This window comes from Adiantum capillus-veneris, chromosome 9 (genome assembly GCF_014529385.1).
Source record: "Adiantum capillus-veneris isolate H3 chromosome 9, ASM1452938v2, whole genome shotgun sequence".
In the NCBI taxonomy this organism is placed as follows: Eukaryota; Viridiplantae; Streptophyta; class Polypodiopsida; order Polypodiales; family Pteridaceae; genus Adiantum; species Adiantum capillus-veneris.
This window is the reverse complement of record NC_140939.1, coordinates 106,154,170-106,171,932: the sequence shown is the minus strand read 5'-3', so window position 1 is coordinate 106,171,932 and position 17,763 is coordinate 106,154,170. Positions and strand designations below refer to the sequence as shown.

The following is a 17,763-nucleotide window of genomic DNA, read 5'->3' as shown; positions in this document are numbered from 1 at the left end:
GAGAAAGCTGAAGACCATGGTGAGAAGAACAAGTCCTCAGTGAAGATTCAAGAAATAAATGTGACAAACACTGTTGGAGAGGATGACATTCTAGTGTCAGGAGATAGCTACTTCTTGAAGAATACAATGGACTCAGCTCTTCTTACAGCATCTGATGGAAATGCACTGAGTGACTGCATTATAGACTCAGGGGAATCACTTCATGTGTCTCCAAACAAGGAGTGGTTTACCTCTTATGTGACCACTAAAGATCATGTTCGGCTAGGCAATGGGCAGACATGTGAGATCTTAGGTGTTGGAGATGTTCAATTGAAGTTTCAGAATGGCTCTTCTTTCACGCTGAAGAATGTGAGACATGTTCCCGCAATTACAAAGAGCTTGATCAACACAGGTTTACTTGATGATGCTGGCTACGTCACCACTTTTGGACAGAACATGTGAAAGATATCCAAGGGTTCTATGACAGTAGCACATGGAGTAAAGTCTGGAGGACTTTACATGATTTATGTATCAAATGTCTCTAAAAATGTAATCAATGTAACCGAGCAGCCGAACTTTTCTTTGTGGCATAGCCGGTTAGGACATATGTCCAAGAAGGGAATGGAAATCTTGTCTCGTTCTGGTTATTTGCCTGGATTTTCATTTAATGATTTTGAATTCTGTGAACATTGTGTGTATGGTAAGCAAACACAGCAGCCACATAAGCATAGAAGCAGTAGAAGAGATACACAGTTAGCACTTGCTCATAGTGATTTGTGTGGACCTATGCCTAACCTATCTCTAGGGGGAGCTTCTTACTTTATGACATTTATAGATGATTACTGGAGGAAAGTATGGGTTTACTTTCTCAAGCACAAGGATGAAGCGTTTAGTGTTTTCAAAACGTTTGTGACACTTGCGGAGAATCAAAGTGGCAAGAAGCTTAAATGCTTACGCACTGACAATGGTGGAGAGTATGTTTCAAAGGCCTTTCAGGACTTTTGTGAGTCAAAAGGTATAAAACGTGAACTTACTGCTCCTTACAATCCTCCTCAAAATGGTGTTGCTGAGAGGATGAATAGGACCATACAAGAGAAGGTCAGAAGTATGTTGTCTAATGCACAGCTGCCAAATGGGTTTTGGGTTGAAGCTGTATCAACAGCTGTTCATCTTGTAAATAGATCTCCTAGCAAGGTTTTGCAGAAGGATTCAGTGCCAGAGATGGTATGGTAAGGAAAAATGCCCTCATACAAGCATCTCAGAGTCTTTGGCTGTGAGGCATATACTCACGTTCCAAAGGAATTTAGGAACAAACTTGAGCCAAAGAGTAGAAAGTGCATCTTTCTAGGCTATGGTAATTCTGGTGAGATGGGGTACAGACTTTGGGACCTCGAATCCAGAAAGGTTGTCCTTAGCAATGATGTTCACTTTAATGAATCCAAATATCATTCTAAACCAGAGAGGGTTGAGGAGATTAGAAGAGTTGTCTTCCAAGAAGATGGACCTGCACGTGCAAGAAAAAATGTCAGGGCTCAAGAGGAGCAAGGACAGGATAGAGTGGAACCACAGGTTGTGGCTGAGCCTGAGCCACCTATTGTGCGTAGATCTGGACGTGTCACGCGACCTCCTGATAGGTTTGTTCCATCTATGAACTATGTCATGTTGACTGATTGCAATGAGCCTTCATGTTACAAGGAAGCAGTGCAAATGAAGGACTCCGGGAATTGGCAATTGGCCATGCAGTCAGAGATGACAGCTTTGCATAAAAACCAGACATGGAAGCTAATTAAATTACCACGGGGCAAAAAGTCTCTACCCTGTAAATGGGTTTACAGGTATAAGATCACCGCTCATGATAGTCAGCCAAAGTACAAAGCAAGGCTTGTTGCCAAGGGCTTTAAGCAAGAACAAGGCATTGACTTTGATGAAGTCTTCTCTCCGGTGGTCAAGATGACTACATTGAGATGCTTTCTTGCATTGGTTGCCATATTAGATTTGGTGTTGCACCAAATGGATGTCAAGACAACGTTCTTGCATGGTGATTTAGATGTGGAAATTTACAGGCAACAGCCAGAAGGGTTTGTTGAGAAAGGCAAGGAAGATTGGGTATGCCAGTTGTTAAAGAGTCTTTATGGCTTAAAACAATCACCGAGGGCATGGTACCATAAATTCCACAAGTTTATGCTTTCTCAAGGCTACAAACGTAGTGAGTTCGATCACTGTCTATATACAAAGAAGGCTAAGGATGGCAGTTGGCCGATCCTTATTTTGTATGTGGATGACATGTTGATTGCTGGCAAGCACTTGGAAGAAATTTCAGCTTTGAAGTCAAAGATGGAAAAATCGTTTGACATGAAAGACATGGGTGAGGCAAGTCATATACTTGGTATGCTCATTGAGAGAGACAGATCAAAGAAGTTGATTTGGTTATCTCAAACAGAGTATATTGACAAGGTTTTTCAATGTTTCAATATGGAGAAGGGAAAGGCATTGAGTGTTCCATTGCCACCATATGTGAAACTTAGCAAACAAGATTGTCATGTGTTTGAGGAAGAACAAGCTGAAACGGATAAGATTCCATATGCGTCTGCAGTGGGTAGTTTAATGTATGCAATGATTGCTACTCGCCCAGACATTGCATTTGCAGTGGGAGTAGTAAGTCGATACATGTCAAACCCAGGAAAGAAACATTGGGAGGCAGTGAAAGGAATATTGAGATACCTGAAAGCTACAAAGAGTATGCGTATATGCTATGGGAGTCAGGAGCTAAGTGTAAAGGGTTTTACAGACTCAGATTATGCAGGTGACTTAGACAACCGAAGGTCTACGTCAGGGTATGTCTTTACATTGGCTGGTGGAGCAGTATCATGGCGTTCTAGATTACAAGATTGTGTTACTCAATCTACTACAGAGGCTGAATATGTTGCAACATTAGAGGCATGCAAATAATCAATTTGGCTTAATCGACTAGTAACAGATTTGGGAATCAAAGAAGAGATGCCTGTGTTATATTGTGATAGTCAAAGTGCTATACAATTGGCTCGCAATCCAGTTTATCACTCAAAGACAAAGCATGTGGATGTGAAGTATCATTTCATCAGGGAAATGCTCGAGGATAAGCAACTTCAGCTTGTCAAAGTTCACACCACAGAAAATCTTGCTGATCTACTTACAAAAGGACTTCCCTCATAGAGCTTTGCGCATTTTCGCAAGCAGTTAGGTGTAGGGTAGTACATCACTTCTCTACATCTCTTGTATATTAGCTTGTATAGTAGCTTCTCTCACACTTAAAATACCACATTGGACTTTAAGTGGGAGGTTGTTGGGGTATATAGCCCAATGTGGTCGCCCAGGTAAGTGGGCGGGCCGCCAAGTATGTACACATATTCTTTTGTAAAAACCTAATAAGAACTCACTATGCTCTACACATTACAGTAGAGCGAGTTCACCATATCGTCGTGCTCTTCTTCTCGCACTCTCTCTCGTGTCGCACTTCCGCTCGTACTCCTTCAATATGGGCCACCATAATCCTGATTGGAGAACCTTTCTAGCTGTAATTAGTGCTCCAAAGTGACCTCCGGCAATACCCATATGTAATTCCTCTAGGACTGCTTCCTGCTCCTGTGGTAGCACACATCGGAGTAACACCTCTGCCACCGTGCGGTAATAGAGCTTTCCCAGAATGATCTCAAAATTCCTGCTTCTAATAGCCATACGTTTCCTCTGATGGATGGTCAAGAATAAAGGCATGTCGCCGCTGTCGAGAAAATGAAACATCTCCTCATACCATGTCCATGGAATGCTCGGAATGACCCTTACCTGACTCGGAACGGTAATATCTTCTGCAACGACTCCTGTTAGAAATAGAGATGCATCTGGAAATTCATCAGCGACCCCTACCGGTGTCTCTCCAGAGTCTAGCCGGGATAGGTAGTCTGCCACCACATGCTGAGCCCCTGGCCACTGTATGACCTCAAAGTCAAATTCCTGCAGCAGAAGCACCCATCCGCCAATCTTCCCATCAAATTTTGTTGCCTTACCAGGTATAGCAGAGCCGAATGGTCCACATGGAAGAAAAACCGTCTACCCAACACATAGTGCCGTAATTTCTTCACTGAATAAATCATCCCTAAACATTCCCTTTCCGTTAGTGAATAATTTCTTTCTGCAGATGATAATCTTCTACTGGCATAATAGACCGATCAGAACCATCCTTGACTTTGTTCCTACATCAACACACTGCCAATAGCGTGATCCAAAGCATCCACGAACACATGAAAATCCTACCCCCAATTCGGTGTCAGCATAATTGGAGCTTTGGAGAGATGCAGTTTTAATCTTCGAAAAGCCAAATCACATTCCTGTGTCCATTTGAAATCTATAGCATGAGCTGCCTGAGTAATCGGGATCGCCAAATGCGCGACAAACCGTAAATGCCTCCCATGCCATCGGGCTTGACCCAGGAAAATCTGGCACTGTTTCTGATTCCGCGGTGCAAGCGCTTCCATAATTGCGGCAATTTTATCCGGATCCACAGAAATGCCATCTTTAGAGATAATATGTCCCAGGAGCCTGCCACTACGAACAGCAAATGCACACTTTAAAGGATTCAAACTCAATTTTACCTCTCTGCATTTCGTAAAGCATAACCATAATTGTTGCAAATGCTCCAATTGTGCTCCAAAAACACTGAGATCATCCGGAAAAATCCGCATAAAATCCGTCAAGTAAGACCCAAAGATTTGAAACATATCCCGCTAAAAAGTGGAAGGTGCATTCCGCAATCCAAACCACATTACTGTGCAGGCAGATACTCCCCATGCGGTAATAAGAGCTGTTTTTGGTTGATCCCGCAATGCCATTCTGATTTGATTATATCCACTAAAGCCATCCAGAAAAGTATACATCTCATGTCCTGCTACATCATCCAAAATGGAATCCAAAAACGGGAGAGGAAAAGGATCTGGAACAGTAGCGGCGTTCAATTTCCGGTAATCCACACAAATTCGGATTTGCTTATTTTTCTTTGGTACTACCACAATTGGAGAAATCCATTCCGGATTATCAATAGGGGTAATAAAAACCACTTCCAACAGGCGATCAATTTCCAATTTAACTTGCTTTGCCACATTCGGATTCATCCTGTACGAATGCTACTTCACGGGCACCGCATCTGGTTTCAGATTGATCGTATGTTGATAAAACTTAGGATCCAATCCCTGCATGTCCACATATTCCCATGCAAAAACTTCCTCAAACTCTGTCAATAATTTGATCAAATCATCTCTAAAACTTGCTTCCAACTGCTTATTAATGTATATGGGCTGCGACTCCGCTTGCTCCCCAAGAAAAACCTTCTCTAATTCATCTTCCTTAACCCTTGTAATTTTTTCCATTTGCGCCTCAAACGCTCGTTCTTGCTGAATCACATCCTCCAGTGACTCGGGACTTGGAAGCACCTGTTGTTGGGGCTTCCCTATTCCTCCTGGAGTTCCTGAAACCCCCACTGAATGCCCTTTCGGAATCAGAGAAATATCCGCAAGGTATAGAGAGACCAAATCCGGATTCGCTTTGAGAAATTGTTCCTCTTCATCCTCTTCTAATCCTTCCACCATATTAATTGTTTCTGCTATCACCGGCCATGCTGCCTGAACTGGTTGTCGGCATGTTCCCAACATCACACACACTTTTCTTTTACCCTTCTTTACTGTAAGCATATTTTCTTCCCAATTATGTTTTACCCTCACTTGTCATAACCAGGGTCTCCCCAAGATAATGTGATAATCTTGATTATGATCTTCAATATTCAAAACTACTAAGGAAATAGCAAAGGACAAGCCCGCTACATCCAAAACAATACCCCGAAGTAAACCCACTGGTTGCACTCTTCGCTGTTCTGCCATGCGGACTACAAAGGGTGTAGGCTCCCAATCACTAAGACCAAAACGCTCACACGGTGCTTGGGTGATAATGTTTACCCCCGCTCCTCCATCCAAGAGTACCTTGTTAATGTATGTGCCATGGTATCGAACTGAAAGTTCCAGAATACGGGTATCCGTGATCCTATTCGCCGGCAACAGGGATGAATCATCATCCTCGCTTTCAACCTTCCCAATGGCGACTTCACTCAGCTCAGTGGCCGTTTGTCGCAGCAATGCATTATGGAAATTCGGGACCAATTTCAGCAATGAACCTAGAGGTACTTGAATTGGTGACGTGAGAACCTCTTTCCAAACTGATTCCTCTCCTCCTATTCTTTAATATCACCCTTAATTCCAGCTTTCCCTTCCCTTATTTCTAGGCCTACGGTGGTTGGCATAGTCGATGGTCCTGTTGTCTTTACTGGTGGTGCGGATTGTGGCAACCAGGACACGGTCTTTTTCCGCACCTCTTCCTGAGCCGTCCAATCCGGAATTTTCACATCGGAAATTGGAACCACATTTTTACCCGATCGCGTGATTAATGAAACTTCTGGGTCAGACTCCTCCAATCCTTCAATCTGAACCATAGCCACACTAGGTTGTTTCTCTGCAGCGCGTTCCTGCTTTTTCCGATCGTATTCCATAGATTCAATACACTCAGATCGCCAATGACCACCCCCCAAACCGAAAAGGCATGTCTTGGGGCGATTAGGATCTCGGCCACCTCTTCCGCGGCCTCGTCCTCCCCCTTGACCCAGTCCTCCTGCTTGACCTTGCAAAGGTGGCTGTGGTGTATGAGCATGAGCCATCGCCACCGAAGGCTCTTGTCCGTGACCCTATCTGTGGTTGTTGCCAGGTAGAAGAGTCCCCTCGTCTCCGACGACCCCGGCCATTGAAATAACATTCCACTGTATTATGAGTATTGGCCATGCAAATCGCACACCACTTCTGATTCATTGCACATTCCTGAGCAGTGACGGGAGCAAAGCGAACCCCGAACCCCGACGGCCTCTAAAACACCAGGGACCGAATGGCTTGCCTCGAGCCTGTCATGGTAAAGCAAACATGGGGCACCACCTAGCTTCAGCGGCTAGGACGCAAACAACACACCACCATAAAAAAGTTTTCATCCAAGAGAGATGGATGCTTGGGAGTAATGATGAAGAGGAAAGGGAATGAGATCAAGTGAGAGAGAGAGAGAGAGAGAGAGAGAGAGAGAGTGAGGGAGGGGGTATAGCGGCTTAGTACTTAGGCACCACAAAAGGATGGCAAATCCGCACACCCTTCACACATACACAAGCTCACTCCAAACACAAGACTAGGTAGCGATTCTGCACACCTCACATGGGCAAAACATTGCAAGAAAACATACTCACAAAACCTCAAGCTTTATTTAGAGAATAAGGCGATGAAATGGGGAGCATAGGGTAGGGGAATGAGAAGGGAGATCGTGGTAGAGCACATGGCAGATATGTGGGAGTTGATGGCGAAGACTCGCATGAGGGTTATGGCCATCATCCTTCATTTAGTTTCCCTTCATCTTCCATAGCCCAAGGGTGTAGAGGTCATGCTCAAGACGAGCATGGTGATTGCGGTTATGGTGATGGTGTGGGTGTGTGTGTGTGTGTGTGCGCTAGGCACACACAGTGCATAGTGTGTTCTTTGGTGATGTTGTGTGTCCTTAGTGTGATGGTGACCCCTCTTTATATAGGGGAGGAGGGGGGAGAAATTCTAGAATTTAGAAATGAAGAAATCATTATCTACATAGGCCATGTGACTGTGGGCCCCACTTGTCTGGCTGTGTGTATATGTGCCAGAACAGCAGTCTCATGAGAGAGAGAGTAAGAGAGAGAGATGGGTTGATGAAAAAAAGTGAGAGGTGACATGGAGAATAAAGTAATTACAAGAGGGGAGAGAGGGGAGTGTGTTCAGAGGTGAATCTGTGTGCACATGTGTGTGAACACAAGAAAAATCGGGTAACCACCGGGTGGGGATGGGTCTGTGGGCACCTTTTTCAGTGAAAGTGAGTGTGTGTGAGTGTGGGGGAGGTTATTTAGCTACAAGACAAGAGACATGGCGCCCATTAGAAAGAGAGGGGGGTATTTGGGTCATGGGATATGATAGGAGAGAGAAAGAGGGGGTGGGGTATACTATTTTGGAAGATAGGGTAAGTTGCATGTGAGTTAGGGTGCATTATTGGTGAGTTATAATGCATTATTGGTGAGAGGTGGGGTACCTTGAGGGGAGAGAGAAAGGAGAAAGGACAAGGGGAGAGAGAGGGGGTTGACCTTTTGAGTGGAGGAGAGGAAAAGGGACACACGGCGGGGCAACAGTGAAGAAAAAAGGAGGCAAGGTGGGGATGGGCTACCCCGCAGGCATGAGGTGACCTATTTTACCTTTCTTATATATTTACATAATCATAGTTTATTTTTTTCTTACTTTTTCCAATGCCTTTTATCACTCCCTCCCTAAGAGGGGGTTTTCATGGGGTGGGGACGAGAGAAGAGGGGTATGGGAGCTTGGCTTGTGAAAAGCCCCCATCATTAGCCCTCCCCTTTTGGCTAGAGGCATTCATGTCTCTAGCTCATCTGTTTGATCATTATCGTCGAAGGTGGCGGCTGATGGTGTGTCCTTATCTCGAATGTCAATTGGTGGAGCCTGGTCAAATCGAAGAAAATAAGGTTTAAGTCGCCAACCATTTACCCTGGTTTTATGAAGTTTTCTATCAGCCTCCATAAATTCTACAGCTGGTCAGTAATATGGGCCAACATATCTTGTTGGTCATCTCTTACCCCAAGAGCCGATGGTGGTGGTATGGTGGTTGTCGTAGTTGCTGGTTGACGCGATGTTCCTGCTTCTGTTGACTCGGTTTCTTTGGCTTTCATTCGCAGCTTCTTGTCCTTAAGGCGAGCAATCTCAACGGCTAACTCGTACGTAGCCGGGAATCTACCTTTCACCTTCTCCTTGAGAAGCAGCCATAAGCCATGCGTGAACCGATCTTTTTTTAGGAAATCGGGTGCGGCTTCTCCCCTTGCTAGTGACTCAACCCACCGTTCCCACAAATCCACAAATTTGGACTCATAGGTGGCATATTCTAAAAGATCCTCCTGCTTCAAGTCTCTCAACTTGTCCCACAACTTTTCTGAAGTGGTACCTCCCCCAAAGCGCCTCTTAAAAGCGGTTTTTAAGGGTTCCCAGTCATCCTTGGTTGCTTGTGGAAGTGCATTGTACCATGATCTAGCTTCTAGCTTCATGAGATGCTTAAAGATTCTAACCCGGGATTCATCCGTATCTTTGTTGCTCACTACACATGCTACTTCAAAGTCATCTAGGAAGTCTGTTACCAAATCGTCCCCCTTCTTGCCTTTAAATGTTGGAAATGCTACACTTGCCATGATTACTGAGAGAGAGCTAGAAAGACACACTGCTTAACTTGCAAAAGTTTTTTCTTCTTTACAAGGAGGCATGTATACCCTCTTATACTAGGACATAGATTAAAACTTCAAACGATACATTGCCTTGTACCAAAGGTAATACAAATGGTTGATCTGATTCCAGAACCTCAAAAAATCTCTCCCCACCCAGCATGGTGTCAATGACATGCTGGTAGTGAGCCTTCAAATCCAGTATTACCTTGATTGAGCGTACACGTGTTGGTATGTGTGATCTGTCTTGAGGTAGGTTGTACTGATTCATGTGAAGCTTAGAGGTGCTTAGTCACTGTCCAAGCTTGTGGGAGAGGGTGGTGTTCTTTCCTGAAACAAACTCAGTAGATCCCTAGTTTCTCTAGTGAGAGTGTGAGCCAATGATTCCGTTATCTGTGCTGCAGCATCAGGTGCGACTTGAAAACTGACTGTGATAATTACCTCGGTGACTTGAGTTACCCGATTCTCAAAGTAGAATAGTGTTGATTCTCTATTGTGTAGAGCTCCTTCCATTTTGTTGTTGTGGGTTGGTTGTAGGTTGCGGACATGGTTTCGACCTTCTCCTTCTTCTTCTTGGCACTTGGCCTATGTATATCCATTGGGTTTGGCGTGTTGGTTGACTCTCCCACTGCAAATCGATTACCGTTATGCCTGGCACTCGAGCTTCGATGGAGATGCAGAGTTCGTCTAGTTGTGCTTGGAGCTCTTCTTCTTCTGTTGTCCAGTTAGCAAATCCTGCTAGCCATTCATCCATTCACAATAGTTTAGGGGTTTCAGTCTTGTAAACTAAAGGGTTTCATGAAAAGATCCTCCGTGGGGGCACCAAATGACGGGAGCAAAGCAAACCCCGAACCCCGACGGCCCAAAAAAACACCGGGGACCGAATGGCTCATCTCGAGCCTGTCATGGTAAAGCAAACAGGGGGCACCACCTAGCTTCAGCGGCCAGGATGCAAACAACACACCACCATAACAAAGTTTTCATCCAAGAGAGATGGATGCTTGGGAGTAATGATGAAGAGGAAAGGGAATGAGATCAAGTGAGAGAGAGAGAGAGAGAGAGAGAGAGAGGGAGGGGGTATAGCGGCTTAGTACTTAGGCACCAGAAAAGGATGGCGAATCCGCACACCCTTCACACATACACAAGCTCACTCCAAACACAAGACTAGGTGGCGATTCCGCACACCTCACATGGGCAAAACATTGCAAGAAAACACACTCACAAAACCTCAAGCTTTATTTAGAGAATAAGGCGATGAAATGGGGAGCATAGGGTAGGGGAATGAGAAGGGAGAGTGTGGTAGAGCACATGGCGGATAGGTGGGAGTTGATGGCGAAGACTCGCACGAGGGTTATGGCCATCATACTTCATTTAGTTTCCCTTCATCTTCCATAGCCCAAGGGTGTAGAGGTCATGCTCAAGACGAGTATGGTGATTGCGGTGATGGTGATGGTGTGGGTGTGTGTGTGTGTGTGTGTGCACTAGGCACACAGAGTGCATAGTGTGTTCTTTGGTGATGTTGTGTGTCCTTAGTGTGATGGTGACCCCTCTTTATATAGGGGAGGAGGGGGGAGAAATTCTAGAATTTAGAAATGAAGAAATCATTATCTACATAGGCCATGTGACTGTGGGCCCCACTTGTCTGGCTGTGTATATATGTGCCAGAACAACAGTCTCATGAGAGAGAGAGTAAGAGAGAGAGATGGGTTGATGAAAAAAAGTGAGAGGTGACATGGAGAATAAAGTAATTACAAGAGGGGAGAGAGGGGAGTGTGTTCAGAGGTGAATCTGTGTGCACATGTGTGTGAACACAAGAAAAATCGGGTAACCACCGGGTGGGGATGGATCTGTGGGCACCTTTTTCAGTGAAAGTGAGTGTGTGTGAGTGTGGGGGAGGTTATTTAGCTACAAGACAAGAGACATGGCGCCCTTTAGAGAGAGAGGGGGGTATTTGGGTCATGGGATATGACAGGAGAGAGAAAGAGGGGGTGGGGTATACTATTTTGGAAGATAGGGTAAGTTGCATGTGAGTTAGGGTGCATTATTGGTGAGTGATAATGCATTATTGGTGAGAGGTGGGGTAGCTTGAGGGGAGAGAGAAAGGAGAAAGGACAAGGGGAGAGAGAGGGGGTTGACCTTTTGAGTGGAGGAGAGGAAAAGGGACACACGACGGGGCAACAGTGAAGAAAAAAGGAAGCAAGGTGGGGATGGGCTACCCCGCAGGCATGAGGTGGCCTATTTTACCTTTCTTATATATTTACATAATCATACTTTTTTTTTTCTTACTTTTTCCAATGCCTTTTATCACTCCCTCCCTAAGAGGGGGTTTTCATGGGGTGGGGACGAGAGAAGAGGGGTATGGGAGCTTGGCTTGTGAAAAGCCCCCATCAGCAGCATGGCCCAAATTCCGACATTGGGTACACCAGATTTCCTTCAGACTTTTAGCCACTGCAGTCGATTCCGTCGATCCAGAGGATACACCTTTCCCGTGACGCTAGGATTTTTTCCGTGGTGTCTCTTCCGATTCTTTTCCTGAAATCGCTGTGGCCTGAGTCCGAGGAATCAGATCCTGCGGATTCCGACTCCGAACTATCACTGCCACTGTCCTGTGACTTTCGATGAGATTTCTTTCTATCTTTCTTCTTTGACTTCTTTGGATGTTCCGTATCCTCTAAAGCCTCTCCTGCTACATCGAGTGGAGTAGTTACCTTATCCACTGTCTCCATAGCCGTTCTGAAATCCTTGTTGAGCCCCCACAAAAAATAGTCATTCAGTACTTCCGTTGCCGGTCTTTGTGCCTGAGGTACCCTCTGCAAAAGCATCCGAAATTTTGCAGCATAATCCTCCACTGGCAATGACTTCTGCCAAAGCGTTCGAAGCTTCCCCAAATGTTGAGGGACTGTCTTTTCCATTCGAAACCTTCGTAGAAACGCTATGGATCTATCAGCATACGTCTCGAAATGATCATCAAGATATTCAGATAACCATTTCGCAGCTTTCCTTGAGAGTGCAGATTCAAATACTGACTGTTGATGGAGAGAAATCACCACCCCAGGATGATTCAATCCATAAGCTTTATTGAATTGGCATAAATGTGCGTCCGGGTCACTCGAAAGACCTCGAAACTGAATATACTTAATCTGAGGATGAGCCATCACTCCTTGCCCAACTGTTCCTCCTCCCCCCGGAAAAAGCTGACGAGCACTAGGAGGTGGGGACAGTGGCGGCGGAACGCTTACCGGAGACGGTGGTGGAGAAACCCGTGTGGGTGAGGGTGAACGTACGACAGGAGGACATGACTGACTGTGTGGAGTACGTCTCACTCGCCGCAACCTCCTACCACTCACCGGGCTTGGTGATGGAGATACAGATTCCTCAATCTGCGGTGAAGAAAAAAAAATCCATCTGAACCGCCTCTCCTCCGACGTCTTCCTACAATTGGAACCACAGGGTCAGGCGGACCCTACGACCTAGTGCGCATGCATATTCATCGTAGCCCATTCATCACGCATTGTGGTCGCCAGATGTAATGGCTATTGCCCACACAGGAGCAATAGGCATTACGGGAATGATTACCCACAACTACATTATATGAACATCAACGCACAGAATGACAAGAGAAGGAAGTACAAAGTACATAGACACAGAACAAACCTTGCTTCATTCATCTATAATCCAGATAGAGATTGGTTAAGTTACATCAAAAGACAGGTATGCCCCTCCATATACAACCACTGCTCCAGCGCAGATCGGGAACGATGCACACACTCCTGTCCCATGATATCCTATGAAGAACTGCAGCTCCGGCCGCCGCATACCGCATGACTCCTGACTCCTGATTTGCAGTGTCCAAAACTCCGCAGGACCGCAGGACCACATGTGGGGCTAATGCCGTAACACATCTCAGCTTCGTAGCATGCAATAAAACCTTCTGGATCATATCCCTGAAAAATATAATACTTCTCCCGAACAACATCAAGTGCTAGCTCTACAGCATCATCAATCTGCTTTTTTAACTTCACGGCTTTTGCTTCCTGCAGACATCCCTGAACTAATTCCATCATTTTAGGCAAATCTGCAACTGCCAGATTTTTATCAAATCCATTGGCATTGAAATCTTCAATAAACTGCTTTAACTGTTCTCGCATCTCCATCTTTACCTCCCACCCCGGCTCGTTTCGTGTCGGGTTCACCAAAGATGTCGGGGGATATGTGTTCGCTACGTTAGCCGGGCAAGCGCCGGGCCTCTGGCTGTGGGAGGTGTGAGTGAGAGAGAACAAGAACAACAGATGTAACTAAATCTAGAAATCACCGTAATCATCAATTGATCAATTCAATACTTTGAGTACAGCTTAATCTTGAGCCAAGGTGGACTGCTAACAGCACCGTCACTTGGATTATCTGCTAACTAAGAGTCTAAGCTCCCGTTTACAGGATTAACCGGGCCGCTAACGACACCCGACTTAACAGAATATTAAATCAATCTCTAGCTGATGACGATGATGGTAATTATCTCTTGTCGCTTTGTCAACTTCAAGTTCCATAAGATTCTGCAAGCTTCAAGTCAGTTCACTGCCTCAATCATCAAGCCTCAATTATTATCGATTATACTGCTCTTTATGCTCTACACTTTAACTTCCTCATCGTCTGCACTTTATCTCCCTCCTGCTCTTCAATTGCTATCCGAAGCTTTATCCCTTGCTTCTCCGAGTGCCTTCCTTAGCCTGCTCTTATGCTTCTTCTATTGCTTTGGTTACCACAATAAGCCTCAAGTTTTTCTTTCGATGTTGTCAAGAGCTCTCAAGACTCTCTTTGATTGCCCTGCTTTGCTCCGTCGAGCGTCTTTCAGAGCTTCTTGTAGAGAGAGAATCCCCTGAATTGCACGCCCTTTCCTTCCTTTTTGGCTCCTTGCTCTCCTCTTCTCAAGCTTAAGTTCGACGACGAGGAAGAGAGAGAGAGAGAGAAACATAGCCTTTGGTTCGCTCACTTTGTTCAAAGTCGAGAGAGAGAGTGAGAACGCCTTTGCTCTTTGATTCGCTCCCTTTTTGCCTCTTTGTTTGGCTTCTTCTCATGCAAAAGCCCGATGGAGAAAGAGAGCATGCCGTCTGTCCAAGCTTCACGAGAGAGAGCACACGGCGTCTCCCCCACTTCGAGAGAGAGAGAGAGAGAGAGCTATCGTATCTTCAAAGCATTCAATTATGGATAACTTGTTTAGTGAACCCCGCGAGACTCAAGTGCTTTAGTTAATGATGCACACGGCTTGACCATTAATCTCTCCTTAAGGAACCCTGTCAAGCTCAAGGATGCCTTACTCTATCTGCACACAGGATGGCCGTCAAGTCCTTTACTTCAAGTTCTGTTAGCAGAACCAACTCAATAGATGTGAAGATACTTCATCAATTATCCAAAGAACTCAACTCAAAGCAAGCCATGTAATCTTATTGAGAGCATAACTAAACACTCTTCTGACTTAGCATAATCTAGAAAATAAAACCTTGTACCATGCAACCTTCTACATCAGATAGTTGGTACTCTTCAAATCTGTATCTGGTACTTTAGTAGCCCTCGGGATCAAACAGGAACCCAATCATTTGTCCCAGTGTGAGCATTCCCTTAAAAAATTTGCACCATCCTCCAGGATCATAGGGAATATAAATTAACTGACAACAATCATAGCTAGCATGATAACCTCCTGGGTCATAAGGTAGTGGATGATCATATTTCAAGTATATTGCATCTCCACAAACTTTCTCATAGCATAGGAACAAAAAGTCCCAAATTTCCATCATAGCAGAACACAGAGGAAAAATGAATTCAATCACTATGGTTTCCAAAACATCAATCTGCATTTGTGAGTCATTGAATGCCATCACTTCATTTGATACCACAAACGATGCATGGCTGGATTCTGTCTTAGGCACAAACTCCTCTAGAGCCTCATCCAAAAGCATCATACGCTCTTCATCATATGTTGTAGGATGTTCATCCCTACTTTTGTTACAAGGAGCTCGAAATTCCTCTAACACATCATCAAGAAAATCTATAAGCTCCTTATCTTCCTCCTTGGAAGAACCAGCTAGTTTGTGAGTATTATCACAGGAAACCTCATGGCTTGTTGCATACATAGGCACAAATTGTCGTGGCAGCTTCACACTCCCATGCAAATATCTTTCCACTTTGATAGCACAAGTCTCAGCATGCATTACAAAGATAGCATCAATTTCTTTTTCCATAGCATCATCATAGCAAACCCTGTAACCTGTAGCAGTCATAGACTGATCATCATCCATCACCCCCTCTGAATATGATTCTCCATAATCATAATCTTTGTCTTGGTTCACATCAAATACATCTACATCATCACCAGTGTCCTGAAATGCAGCCATAGACATGAAACACTTTTGTATAGCATCATCCAAAACAATTGCTTTTGCATGTAATGCTGCATAAGCATTCTCTTCATGTTCTACACCCAAAGAGCACTCCAAATGGGTATCCACATCACATATTGACTCTGATAAACATGTTTCTTGATCACTGCTAGCAACTATGCTTGTATGCAAACCATGTACTGGCTCTCAGAAACCTGCTTCCTCATTTATGTCTCTTTGAGAGGATATGGATGCATGCTTAGCATCCATAGAGTCATATCTGCTTTGGAATAAAGAAGACAATCCCAATCGAGCATAAACAGTATCTACTATGAAATCATCATCTTCATGCAACAATGATTTGTCTTCCAGAATACATGCATCGATAACAACTTCTAGCTTAGCATTTTCTTTGGCTTTACTTCTTGCAGAAATATGCTCCCAGAATTCATCATAGTTGAGGATCTACATCTGATCCCCTTCATCTTTACTGAAGACACCTTATTTCGTTCAGTAATCTCCTTTATTTCCTGATATAGAATCCTTGAGCTTTCGTAAACGAATTCCTTTGCAAAATACTCCCACCGTGTAGGATATGCTTCTGCCAGTTCTTGAACCTGCTTTTTAAAATCCGAGTTTACAGCCTCTTCAAAAGCTGCAATCATCCGATCTTCTGGAATATTTGGGCTCTTCATTTCAGCTTCGTAACATTCAATAAACCTTCTGGATCATATCCTTGAAAAATATAATACTGCTCCCGAATAGCATCAAGTGCTAGCTCTACAGCATCAACAATCTGCTTTTTTAACTGCACGGCTTTCGCTTCCTACATGCATCCCTGAACTAATTTCATCATTTTAGGCAAATCTGCAACTTCCAAATTTTTATCAAATCCATTGGAACTAAAATTTTCAATAAACTGCTTTAACTGTTGTCGCATCTCCATCTTTACCTCCCACCCTGGCTCGTTTCGTGTCGGGTTCACCAAAGATGTCGAGGGATATGTGTTCGCTACGTGAGCCGAGCAATCATCAATTGAGCAATTCAATACTTTGAGTATAGCTTAATCTTGAGCCAAGGCGGACTGTTAACAGCACCATCACTTGGATTATCTGCTAACTAAGAGTTTAAGCTCCCGTTTACAAGATTAACCGAGCCATTAACGACACCGGACTTAACAGAATATTAAATCAATCTCTAGTTGATGACGATGATGGTAATTATCTCTTGTCGCTTTGTCTGCTTCAAGTTCCATTAGATTCTGCAAGCTTCAAGTCAGTTCACTTCCTCAATCATCAAGCCTCAATTATTATCGATTATAATGCTCTTTATGCTCTGCACTTTAACTTCCTCATGGTGTGCACTTTAACTCCCTTCTGCTCTTCAATTGCTATCCGAAGCTTTATCCCTTGCTTCTCCGAGTGCCTTCCTTAGCCTGCTCTTATGCTTCTTCTATTGCTTTGGTTACCAACATTAAGCCTCAAGTTTTTCTTTCGATGTTGTCAAGAGCTCTCGAGACTCTCTTTGATTGCCCTGCTTTGCTCGGTCGAGCGTCTTTCAGAGCTACTTGTAGAGAGAGAATCCCCTAAATTGCACGCCCTTTCCTTGCTTTTTGGCTCCTTGCTCTCCTCTTCTCAAGCTTAAGTCTGAGGACGAGGAAGAGAGAGAGAGAGAGAAAGATAGCCTTTGGTTCCCTACCTTTGTTCAAACTCGAGAGAGAGAGTGAGAACGCCTTTGCTCTTTGATTCACTCCCTTTTTGCCTCTTTGTTTGGCTTCTTCTCATGCAAAAGCCCGATGGAGAGAGAGAGCATTCCGTCTCTCCAAGCTTCAAGAGAGAGAGCACACCGCGTCTCCCCCACATCGAGAGAGAGAGCTCCCTATGCTCGAGGTTCCTCTCTTCTCTTTGCTTCACTATGCTTCGAATGCCCTCTTGCCCTCATTGGCTTCCTCCTTAAATTGCCCTCGAATTCGTTCAAGCTTCCCCCTCTTCACTCGTTGGTTTCCAAAACCCTCATGCAAAAGAGAGTTTCCTGTTAATAGCGTGCCCTCTCCCTTAGCAGTGGCGC

The 17,763-nt window shown here is 44.5% G+C and overlaps 1 pseudogene; it reads right to left on the bottom strand.

The window, feature by feature from the left end:
• Nucleotides 1-15,430: 15,430 nt before the first annotated feature.
• On the bottom strand, nucleotides 15,431-15,966 carry LOC147450940 (uncharacterized; annotated as a pseudogene).
• Nucleotides 15,967-17,763: the final 1,797 nt, after the last annotated feature.